We start from the raw sequence: 13,229 nt of genomic DNA, 5'->3' as shown, positions 1-13,229 counted from the left end.
CCATATTTAAACATGTATATCAAATATTATTATAATTGAACTGATAGTTTTTGAGAAAAGTGATTCTTAAGATCACATACCCATGTAAAATAGACATTTTGAGAAAAATCAAAATGAAAGTTTCAATGAGTGAGAAAAACAAGATATGTATGTATATTGTTCAAAAAGATGTTTTATTTAGCTCATGTAACATCTAGGAATAGAAGCAAACACAGAATTTATTAAAGTATTGTTAAATTTTATTTAAGATAGCTTCCCCACACTACCCCCCCCCGGCGCAAAAAAAAAAAATTCACCCGAAGACATAATAAGTCCAATTTTTACTTTTCAGACATTATTGTAATCCCCAAAACAACTAAAAATCAAGATAAAGTATCCCTTAATTATAAATACATGCAAATAATAAGTAAATAAATAGTTACAATATAAATAATATGAATATGGTTGTGGTTTACACAAGTAGTTTTTCAAAGTTAAAAAAAAAAATTACCTACACCAGTTCAAATAATTTGGAATCTAGTCTTTCTCAGGTTTCAGGCCTGCATTTTTTTTTATAAGCACCTAATGTTATTTGTACTCATACTAGAGGTTTGATAAGAGTACACACAATAATAAATCCAGTGAATAGAATGGCACCAGTATTTGAAAAAAAATGCAACTTGTATATTTTAGGTGGCTGAATAATTGTAGAGTGCAGTGCCTTTATAGTAGATAGTCCTTCATTGTAATATGATATGGCTTTTTATATATAGCCATTGAGCTGATAATGCACATATGTAAGTTGTGCAGTATAAATGTTATAGATGGTAAGAAATGCTGATATAATGTGACATGGCGAGACTGAAGCTCATTGCATGTGTCCGTATTTTATAAGATCTAATTTCAAAGCTCGGTCGCACAAACTCTTTCTTCTGATAGGGTTTATAACTTGTAAGTTACAGGACGACGGGCGATGGTATCAGCCAGGGTCCGAACCCTGGACCACCGAGACAACCGAACGACAGTCCAGAGTGCATACCACTTGACCAGGCAGCCATCCCGATACTTAGACAGCCATCCGTAAGTGCAAGTCGCTACAACTGAGGTCACACATCGAGCAAGACCATTCGTCATAGAAGCAGGCCTCAACACTGTCCTGCGACGTTGCAACCTGTGGGCAGTGGACACCAATAGCTCGTTGTCTCGTCGTACAGGCTCTGTAATAAGCCAAAATAACTTCCAATATTTTGTACGTGTCAGGAAAGTAAGACAATGAGACTGAATCATGACGTAACGTCACGCTAAGTGAGGGTAAAGGTTTTAATGTACAACTTTCCGTTAGATGAATTAAGGCTCACAAGTCGACAGGGTGCCTTGTGACCACCACAACGCGCAAAAGCCATAACTTTCCCAACGCAAGTAAGGTGCCAATTAGAGTTGGGTGGATTCAGGTACAGACTAAAACCCCAATTTAAATCCAGTCTTCAGCCGGATTCAAACTCGAATTCTCTCGGTTCAGAAGCAAATAAGCGCTTTACCACTCATCCACACTTTAAGTAAAGCCATTCTAAAAAGAAATGCTTATGCGCTCCGAAACGCAATTAGAACACAAAGTTTCAGCTAACATTATTATGTAGGACAGTGTTTCCCAAAGTGAGATACGCGTTTCCCCAGGAGTACGGGAAAAGTTTGAAAGGGGTACACATGATTAACTCTGCTGATTTAAAAAAAATAACCATTTAGTTTATAAATTAGAATAAAATATCATAAGTTTTATTTCCTATTTATTATTTAAATCTTTACAAACTCAAATACGGCTCTATTTTACATTTTAAACTAACTTCTACAAAGATCACGAAAGTGATAGAGAGGTTACAACTTCCGTCGACACGCCCACTTTTTCAATATTAAAACTGTATTTCCGTTGTTTTTTTTTCTTAGAATGTATTTGATGTAATTGAATTGCTTAATCATGGCTTAATTGTAAAAGAGTAATTATTATTTTGTGTTAGCTATGTAGGCCTACAAAAAAAATTTTGATCGTTATTAAAATAAATCCTTTTTTTTTTTTTTTTTTTTTTGAAGAAGTCGAGGGCTACTCAGCTTTACAAAAATTCTAGAAGGGGTAGCCTACGCATAAGTCAAAAAAATTGAGAAACACTGATGCAGGGCATATGAATATTTTTTTTAAACGTAGGTCTAAAAACGTAAAAGAAATTACCTATCGTAAGAAAAGGTTTGCATTTCAAATTAGGGCCAATACAAAATATCCAAATTCTTAACCTTATTATATAAAATCTAGACGATTTGGATAAGAACCTCTATTACTTTTCTAAATCAAGAAAGAAAATTAATAAATAGGCCTAATGATTAGGCCTATATATATATTTTGTAGATAATATAACTGTATTTTCTCACAGATTAATATATGGCCTCGTCCAGTTGCGAGGCGACTATATGGATCATCACATGGAAAAGTCTGCGACTTAGCTGTGGTCGGAACGATGTCGCTCACAAATCTGTTGCCCCCTTTCCACGCAGCTGATGCATCCAAAGGAGATGCAAGTGCGAATACAGTTTGTTGTCAGCGGCGTCGCAGGCTCTGCCAGGATGTAGCACTGAGTGCTGCAAACTGCAGGCTACTTACTTTTTACTCAGGGTTAACTTCCGAAGCATTTCCCATGATTGGGTGGCTATAGCTGTAAGGCAGCAGCGGTTTAAATTCAGACTTTTCCTTCTGTTAGGTGCAAGGGGTTTAAATCTATGTTTTTCTCAACGTTTTACAATTAAAAATGTTACATTCGCCACTCAACTGGTTAGATAAGCTCATTCATAGTTGTCCGGGCGAAGCCCCGGGCGCCAAGCATTTTTCTACATTTCTGAGCTTGAGAATCTCTTTCTCCTGGCGTCTACAACGCATTATTTTTCTCATAATAGGAAGATTAAAAGTCAGGTAGAAATAAATTAAGAAGGTTTGGGACATGTTTATACTAAACTGTGAGAGACATTCGAGGTGCTAAGTTTTATTTTTAAAAGTTGCATTTTGGAAAAGTGCACTTTTCTCACTTGGGTGTCACCCCCTGGCTGGTCATTGTGCTGGCCACACCACACCATTGCTAACCTTATACCACACTAGCAGTGCTAATGAATGTTTTGCGCGTTCCTACTTTCATCCCATTCTTGTTAAACTCTTAGACGTACACACTTTGCTGTGTCTGTGTGTTAAGTAGTGCCCCAATAGTGTGGGTCTTAATAAAGCTCCTCTTTCATACAATACAGACGCTAATGTCCCCAAACATTCCGTGTAGCCCATGCAGCTGTATATACCTGTATATTAGGTAGGTGTTGTGACCTTATTTTTTTTTTTATAAAGACCCTCTATTCACGTGGATCTTGTTTTAAATAGAATATTAGAAACACGACAGCCGTGGGAACTCTGTCGAAGCGCTGCTCCAAAACAAGAGAAGTAACTCTACGTGTCGTTCAACCCAGCTCAACAACTAGATTATCCTATTCCTTATAGAGTATACTCCCCTCTCCCATTTTCTTCTTTTCGTGTCATGGGTGGGTTGATACTAGCAGACGACTTGAGACGATAAATATGAAGGAGTGGGGGGACAGTAAACACGGTGAAAGTTCTCCTGTGCAACAGTCGAACACAACACTAGGACTTCAAGAATGTATTAACTTGTGCTATTGACTTCAACACTGGATTTATTTCTTATCTTTTGTGTTGTGTTTTTTTTTTATTTCTTCGTGAGAAGGATTAAACTAATTTTGTTTGGAAATTGTGGAATTCAAGGTAAAAATGTCTTCACATTTACGTGTCCCACTACTAGATCTAATTCAAACCGATCTCTCTCTCACACATTCTCTCTGTATATACATAGGCGGCAAAATAGGCCTATATATATATATATATATATATATGCCTTTTATATATATATATATATATAATATAAGTATTTATATACTAGATAAAAACAAAAATCCACTTTTTTGAGCATATATGCTTCTTTGTGCCTCAGAAAGAGACAAGTTAAAGGTAGACCTTGTCTATAATTATTATTTCATTTTGCTACGCCGAATTTGATATTAGTCTATTATTGCTCTTTCTTCCCTGGTGCTATTAAAGCATGGAACGGGTTGCCTGAATCAGCCAGCAAGATTACTGACTTAGTAGAAATTGAGTCTAATTACCATGCACGACTCGATTAACATATTGATACACGCAGGACATAATTAGACGTAGGCTATCTTGTTTTTTTTTCTTTAAAGAACGTCTGAACTGTATAAGATAAGATATCTAAATGAATTAAGTTACAGCTATGAAGACTAGCAGCACACCTAGTAAAAACATTCACTCGCCCATTCATGTTCTGTTGATAAAGGCGCACTCCTCACCTCAGTGCTACAGGTCTTTGAGGTAAGACCGCTTACGCATCCATAGCTCTACACCATCTTATGTTATTCTCTGAGGAATTAGCTAGTGGATGAGAGGGATACATCCGTCTTGTCATGTATCAAGTGAATTACCAATCAACTGTTGGACAGCATGACACTGGGCCCACTGTTGAAGAGCACAGGTATCTCTTTCAGCCACCCCTCCTCTCCCCAATGCAACATAAAATAAATTCTGTGTAAATACATTACATTTTTAGAATTTAATTGTAAAAAAAATTGGTAAAAAATATGAAATACATTATACATCTTATAATCTCATTCAGACTGTACTTACAACAGAAAATGATTGGTTGTCCCCTCCCTTATTAAAAATACGATAAATGATTTTTTTTTCAAAGTTACACGGTTTCCAACACATATAGGCCTATGCCTATATATAGATAGAGCAATACCCTTAATTTAGTATTTTATATACTGTGTACTTTTTAAAATAAGACTAACGTTATGAGGATTATTATTTTTTTTTGCCCTCTCCACTGTCAGTTCCATAAGCCCTTCAAACATTTTATTGTGATATAAATTATAGATTGACATTTACATTTGTATTTCCGTATGTCTGCTTTCGAAATAGTTTTATTGCAAGATAGGCTTACTTTGCTTACTTGTCCTGGTTTCCCATTTATCTTAGTGACATGCTGACTACTTCTTGAGTGCATTTAGATCATTTCTGGTCATGAACACATTTGAAAATGGAATCACGTAACTATTCGATGCTGAATCACACACGCACACTATTTGTAAATTGATAACACATTTAATAGTGACACATTTATCTTTTCAGTGACACATTTATCTCTACAGTGACACATTTACCTCTTCAGTGACACATTTATCTCTTCATCTCTTCAGTGACACATTTATCTCTTCATCTCTTCAGTGACACATTTATCTCTTCAGTTGTGATTTTTTTTTTGTATTGTCCTCAAACCCTAATTTATATAAAGACCTATATTCGAAAAATCACACAATTCCAACTGGACATACATGCATATATACATAGAAATATTCTGTTTGTGAGTGAGCGTGTAGTGATGGATTTAGCTACACAAACTTTAGCTTCCTGTATAGCAATAGACTTACATACTTAAAATGAACTGCATTAATTGATTTTGTTCTTAAATCCATATAATGTATCAAGAGACTACATAATAAATCTGTGGAACTTTTGTCTTTTAATAAGAGCTCTAGTTTCAATTACCCAGAGTTTGCATTTTTTAACCTGTTTTGAATCATAATTGTTTAAAAATTCATTTCAATAAAAATTCGATAGCTTTATAGTCCTCATTTATGTATTAAAACGAAAAAAAAAAATAATAAAAAAGCTAAATAAAACTCGATGAGTTTAGTTTAAATATAAACTCTGCGAATTTAGTATAAATATAAGCTCTGCGAATTAATTTTAAATTTAAGCTCTGGGAGTTTAGTTTAAATATGAGCTTCGCGAATAAATTTTAAATATAAGCTCTGGGAGTTTAGTTTAAATATAAGCTCTGGGAATTTAATTTAAAAAACTCTCGGAGTTTAGTTGGCTATAAGGTCTGCACGCTATTATGAATTGTTTATGCACAAAAGTTTATGTTTATATGAGACATATACAAGGTAATCTTTATAAAAACGTTTAAACATTTCATATGAAAGAGATAACTTGTAATTTAATGTGCTTGTCCCCACCAAAAGTTAATCAAAGTAATCTGTCTGCTCTAGAACATTCTGCGGAATCCACAAGGAGCATTTACGTGTTTTCGATTGAACATTAAAAGTCCTGAAATATTATTTAGAAAAATAAGTAGAGATTGAAGATTAAGTGCCGAAACAAATGATGAATAATCATGACATTCATTATCATCAAACTATGAGCCGAGTGGTTCAAATCCTCTTTTACTCAAACCCATGCTGTTGTGCGTACTACTAGTTTCTTGACAACCCCACATAGCACCTCCACTGTCCCTCACCTTACTGGTCTGTCCAGGGCGTTGATTCTTTGCATCATACACATCGGTGCAAGGGCAGAGCTACAACAATATGTTAATATCATGTTTATAGATAAGATAAAAAAGTGCAGGTTTATTTCTTCTGTATATGAACAACATTAGGATCCTGCAATTATTTTCGGTCACTAGAGATAGACATCGACCCGAAACACTTTTGCCGTAATCGCTTTATCAAAAAGAATACCAATATTAAAAGGGCAACCAAGACTTAAAGATACTTAGTGCATAACTGGCTTAATGCGTGGGCAACAACTATGAGACTCTCCGTCTGTGGTCAGGCTAGACATTTTTCCTAGGGTTTAACTGTTTCTTATGTCACGCATAACGGTCTAAAGGAAAGCCCTGTCAACTTTCGTTTCATCTGAAATATGTTTCAAATCAACATGTCATATTCGCTTACCATTATAACCTGTACACAAATGCACATAATTGACAGCAAAACAAATGGGTCCAATTTTCTTCTCATTTTTTGACGTACAATTTGTGTAACTATTGAAATAATTATCAAGAAATTTGTGTTTGTGAGTGTGTGTGTGTGTGTGTGGTCTAACCAGTCCTCTAACCCTTCTCTTTATGCATTTTCATTCATCCCCTCAGTTATTATCCCCCCCCCCCTTTTCTCTCTCTCTCTCTCTTGATCTCTTACGCTGAGGTAGAGTCATGAACTCTATAAAATAACGACACCATAAACAGTATAAAGCACTTCTATTGTACCACCATGTTATCTAAGTACGTGTAATAGGCCCTGTGTGTTGTCTTCAAAATTTAGTAGTAGAAAAAAATCTTTGGTTTCAGAGGTAAGTGTTTTATAATAAAAATGAATATGTGTCTGTTTAAAAATATATGTAAAATGTGTCGCTTACAAATTTAAGCCTAGGCAGGCGACTGATATCTAGAAATCTTTTATTTCAGAGGTATGTGTTTTAGTTAAAAGACAATGGACCTCTTTCACCCGCCGTAAACAAACAACACTTAGCCACGTGATTCTCTATCTCTTCTATACAAATTACGTAATCCATAAAGGCTGTCACGTGATGCGTTTTTTTTTCATTGTTTTATCAATATTATCAAGTGGCTAAATGTTTGCTTACGATTGGTGAATGAGGTCCATTCTTGACTTCAGATTGAAGTGTTTTCTAATGAAAGAAATAACAACATATCGCTGTATACTAAGAGAAAAGAAAATTAACGCATTTAAGATAAGTGTAGTGTTTAAATACCATTGTTGTGAGTGTTCATATTGTTGTGGGCCTAATCTTGTTCAACTTCACTTCTATTTCATTAACTAGTTTTCATTAGCCACAGAACATTACAGGTTAACAATATACACTTGATAACTGCTGTAAATGACACATTTATTCATAACTGGGAAATCTGTCTAGTCCTCTTAATCGTCACTATTCATCTACCTCTACTACTAAACAACCTTCTTCTACGCCATCGCCATGTTGTTCTTCTTGTTCGCCTATTCTGCTACATCATTCGTCTGTCTTACTACGTCACTACTTTTACCGTCGCTAAAAACAACACACAATATATTTGTCTTCCGTAACTAACATACTCACTAAACTAGTACATAACAATATTGAACATTTGTTTTGCACAAAGAAAGAAAACATGTGTCGGGAAAACAAAGTTCTAAAAATGTACATCAGTGTTCTGTTATTTCAAATAGTAACGTGCTGGATGACAATAAATAGTCTAAATTTACATTTGATCTATTTTGATAATCTTCAGAATATGGAATTACTTACGCATAGATGACTTTATAAAAGCGAATAGCACGACAACCAACTCACGGGCGTCCAGAGAATCCTAAAATTCAATGTCCAGTCAGAGACCCTTTGGTTTGGAAGCCAAACGCTTTATCACTTTGCCACCATGCATCCAAATAATATTTAAAAATGTCTGCGAGGTCAATGTCATTATCTCCTCGGTGGAAATACCGACAGGGTGCATTGTAATTTTAAACAGCTTCCATAGTCGCTTAATTTCGAAGCTTCGGTTTCCATATTTTCTTTGCTTTTCAATTTCAGTTTTCCTTAGGCTATATTGTAAGTTAGTGGTTCGGCGTTGCAGATTTTTCTTCTTTGTTGATAAACTGTAAATCTGGGCAACTGAAATCCACCGTATTGTCATTCAAAATAGATCTATCCCAGTATAACAGGTAATCGGTTGACTCGAGGACCTCCTGCGGAGAGTATATATAGTAAGGAGGCGTATTAATCCGATTATGTGTTATAGCTCGGTGTTGGTGTATTAATTTCGCTACTTCGTTATGGCGACCCAGATAGTCAGATTCTGATAAAGCTGAACATCCGGCCATTATGTGTTCATTTGATTCACACGTGTTTCCGCACTTTCAACATTGGTCAACCACATCGTCAAAATATTCTATTCATAGTTCTTAGTCCTAGTAGCTCGGTCCTGTATTGCTGTGACAAAGAGATGATCTGCTTTGAGCTATACCATGGAAGCAGACTTGTCGGTCTTGTCACCGTCTAATAGAGTCAGGAATTTTCCGTGGAGTGATGTTTCTTCCTATTAGCGAATCTCATGCCCTGTGTCGTTTAAACCAATTATTCATCATCATCATCATCACTCCTTTGAGTTCCTCATGGAACATAGGGCCTCGACAAAAACACGCCACTCTCCACGGTCTCTTGCTAGCTTTTTTTTTATGGTTTCCCAGCTCTTCCCGGTCTTCTCTGCTTCTTCAAGTATACTGCGTCGCCATGTTATTTTTGGTCTTCCTCTGCGTCTAAACCAATTATTAACATTATATTATATTAGGTTCATTGGGGTTGCGTCAGAGTAATATTTTGCTAGAAGTATTCTTCCCTAGTGCCATTAAAGAATGGCATTAGCAGAGTTTAAGTCATTTATTAGCATGGTAAATGAAATTCGTAGGACATAATTATCTCCTTTTTTGAAGTAACGTCTGTAATATATAAGATAAGAAAAAGAAGATAAGTTCATTGTTAGAGGCGTGGAGCAGGACCGGTCCTAACAATTGCGGGGCCCTATGCGAAACGGATTTCGCGGGGCCCAGTATGGGTAGGAATAAGGATAATAAGTGAAAAAATGATTTAGTATTAGAAAATAATTTCGCTTATGCATTTTATTCAATCTTTACTAAGTACAAAATCACGATCAAATTAGCTTTACTTTATGAGCCCTGCGTGTTGTGAAGTCATACAGTATATTATCAAATTTCAGTTTCCTACATAGATCACGCTCAATAGATAGAACTGCCAAATTGTTTAATAATCTATCTACGTGAAATGTTGACCTCAAGTTATTTTTGATAAGGTTGAGGCTCGAAAAGTTAGGGAACTTACTGTTTTGGTTAAAATTCTTCCTATAAACATTTTTATTAAATGAAAGCTGACAATGCCGGTTTTTTTTTTTCTCGCGCGTAGGATTGGAGTCTTCCATATTGAATGACAATTTTGTATGAGTTTTCAAGAGATTTGTATGAGTTTTCAGGAGATTTCTAGGATTGTTTTCGTATATTTTGCAATTTTATGGTATAATGTAATGTACACCTAGAATTAGCGCGGGGCCTATGAAATAGTGGGGCCAACTGCGGCCGCATAGGCTGCAGTGGCCTAAAGCCGGCCCTGGCGTGGAGTTTCGATTTTATTTTTTAAAATTCGTATCTTATACAATTTCTAGACGCTTTCATCCATCTTGGGCAGATATAGCCTCATGGTAAAAGACTGAGTGTGTAGGCAGCGAAATTTCGTTGAACGTTTTCCTGTTAATGTCATGTAGGTCAGTGTCACTTCACTTTATGACACCGGAAGTGTGAAGGAATACTTGGACGGCCCAGCTATTTATTGCAGTGATGACGTTCTTCCAAGACAATATGCTGTTGAGTATTTTGGTTAGTCTATGCTTGTATCAGGAGAGAAAGCCCTCTTTTAGATTGTAGCAGTGTTCAATTCCTCAATGTCTTCAAAGTTCTGATGCAACGGCTACTTTTTTCTTTTCTGAAAGCGAAAAATCTAATTTTTTAAATCAATTATGCAAGCAGTTTTTTTCATAAAAATACACCATTTTTACAACTATTAACTATTAATAGTAACAAACACTGGAGGCTATTTAGTAAGAAAGATCAATATTTATATATTTTTAGCACATTTATGCAAACGGTTTTAGATTTTTTTTGTCAAAAAATATTTTTTTTTTATAATTATTAAGTAAGTTCTGTCATACTAACTACTGCATTTACAAAAAATAAAATGTTTACTTTTTATTTTTAAAGAGAAAAAAATCTATTCAGTATACATATAAGTGGAACATAATTTAAATCAACAATGAAAAAGTAGTATTTCTTATAACCAGTCAATGGCCGGGCATAGTCATAAGAGCATATAATTATGGAATTTTTAATTATTTTTTCTAACGAAATTTTTTTTTTCTTGAGGCTTTCAATAAGAGATTAAACCTTTACAAAACAATTAGATAATTATTATAAGACATCAGTTAGTCCTTGTTCATATCCAACCTCACATTCACTTTCACCTATCTCTTGGTCTGCTGAACCGTTGGGGCACCATACAAGATCTGTCAACCTTCTTTCTCCATTCTTCTCTGTCATTTGACTTTGAAAGAATTTCATTCTGATAATCTTTCTGAAAATATTGAAACCTGCCTTTTTACCTGCCTGGGTGGACCACATCGGGGGCCGATTTTGAGTTTGTGTTTCCACACAAACTGTCTTTGTAACCTTGTTTTTTTCGCACTAACCATTTGAGTTTCTTTTGCAACCCACCATCATAGACTTGAACTCATGCCCATGGGTACCATGTTCTTTGTCATTGATTAGGGAGCAAAACAGTAGAGTCCTACACATCAACAAATGCTTGTATGTGTGTGTAGAGTTTCTTCTAATCCAGCTAGGAAATAGAACATCTTTAAGTAGTACTGTAGTCTAGGTCTCTCTATTTATTTTTCAATAATTGCAACATAATACAAATGTCTGTCTCCTCCTAAGTACATAGACCCTTTCTATAATATGAGTGTATGGACTGCTTATAAAGAGCTATTATCCCAAATAGCTGACTCGCAGAGCGTTACATCTTTGAATTACTCCCCCTTCTCTATCGCGATGTGTTCAGCTTGTATAATAAACACTTACAACAAACTCCCCTGGGGCGCAGCCCTCGTTTAAAGTTCTTTCCAATGAATCAAGCTGGAAATTAGTTCAACGCTGAGTAAAAGAAAAATACTAAGCTGTGATAAAAATGATAATGTTCCACACCTTGAATCACGTCATTGTAAACGGTAGAGTGGAATGTAGAAAAACTTTTTTTTTTTTTTTTTTGTAATCTCAAACCCAAAATTGTAGCTAGATGAATGTTTTGTTTGACGGTACTGAGAGTATAGCCGTTATTCCTAGAACAACTAAATAATAGATTTAGAAACACCGAGGGACATAACAAAGTGGATTCGTTTGTGTCCAAGGTTTAAGGCAGAACTATTTTGTTGATGACATTAAGTGACTCTCATCACTAAATAAACTTAATTCCGAATTCTTTAACATGCTCCTAATTTTCCTTCATCTCCTTAACTCTAATAATAATAAGGCTTGTCTTCGAGTCCGAAGATTAATGAGGAATGCAGTATTTCCAGTGGCTACGCAGCCCCAGCTGTGACCTACATATTTTGCCACATCTAGGGCAAGAAGCATAACCATTGTCCGCCGGTGGTCGATTAAGATTTTCTTTTTGCCGTCTGCGTTTGTCCTTAACTCTAAGCGCGTTATTATTATCACAGTGATACTTCATTATTTGTCTGAGAATTTTTCTTCTATTTCAAGCAAGATTTTGTTGAATAAAAGATAAGTCCGTCGGCGGTACAGAGCACAACTAAATATTACAATATAATGCAGCAGGTGCTAGTCTGTAGATCTGCAAGTTGATGACATACATTTTTGAACGCTCGTCTTCTTAAGTCTTAAGATACAAGAGCTTAAATTGGAATTTCTAATAACGGCTAACATTTAATGCAACTCTCTTTATTTACTAAGACAATCATTTCGTTTAAACCATTATATTTTTTATTTTCATTTCAATTGTAGATTTTCATACATGGCAGAAAAGTCTATAAATAGCAAGTTTTTGGGTGTATCCGGTGTACGAAGTAAAGGACGTGCTGATCAACGAGGTTTTGTAAATACTTGACATGGGATAATATTTGTGCACATTTTAGCCCTGCAGAATCAACTTTTTTTAAAGCTATTCTGTTATGAAATTTGATTTTTGGTAGTAGTCAAAGTAGGTTCCCTTTCAGACCTTGCGCTCTATGGGGCAGATGATGTTAAGGTCATCTGTTTCCTTGACCAACGGTTAACAAGCAGGGTGTTATGTGACCAGCACAACGACCAACCGCCTTTACTTTTCCCATTTCAAGTCAGGTACCCATTAGAGTTGGGTGGACTCAGGGGCGCCCTAATAATACCGAAATTCAAAATCCCAGTCTTCACCGAGATTCGAATCCAGGACCGCAGGTTCGGAAGCCGAGCGCCTAACCACTCACCGCGCCCGGTAGTATTGAAGTTCAATTAAAGGTCCTTGATATTGTTTAATTTATTGTGAAAGTTTTTCAATAGAATATAGACGCTGTTGCAACATTCAAAACTAATTGAATTCGCTCTTTACATGTAGAAAATGATGACAATATTTCAGACAGCTTTATTGGATAAATAGTAATTGTTGGTTGTTGTGCTTGTCATGAAGGAAAACATGATGGCCTCAGTCAAATATGTAGTATCTACAACTAGGGCTT

The 13,229-nt window shown here is 35.5% G+C and overlaps 1 protein-coding gene across 4 annotated transcripts in view; it reads left to right on the top strand.

The window, feature by feature from the left end:
- The first annotated feature begins 3,504 nt into the window (after positions 1 to 3,504).
- Positions 3,505 to 13,229, top strand: part of LOC106056278 (cadherin-related tumor suppressor-like) — a 58,129-nt gene continuing 48,404 nt past the window's right edge. For all 4 annotated transcript variants that reach the window (XM_056012748.1, XM_056012749.1, XM_056012750.1 and 1 more), the window contains exon 1: positions 3,505 to 3,781. The gene's annotated coding sequence lies outside the window, so the exon portion shown is untranslated. The remainder of the gene's footprint in view (positions 3,782 to 13,229) is intronic.

The sequence above is a fragment of the Biomphalaria glabrata genome, chromosome 15 (genome assembly GCF_947242115.1).
Source record: "Biomphalaria glabrata chromosome 15, xgBioGlab47.1, whole genome shotgun sequence".
Taxonomy (NCBI): Eukaryota; Metazoa; Mollusca; class Gastropoda; family Planorbidae; genus Biomphalaria; species Biomphalaria glabrata.
The sequence above is the reverse complement of the archived record's forward strand: the minus strand, read 5'-3'. Positions and strand labels throughout refer to the sequence as shown.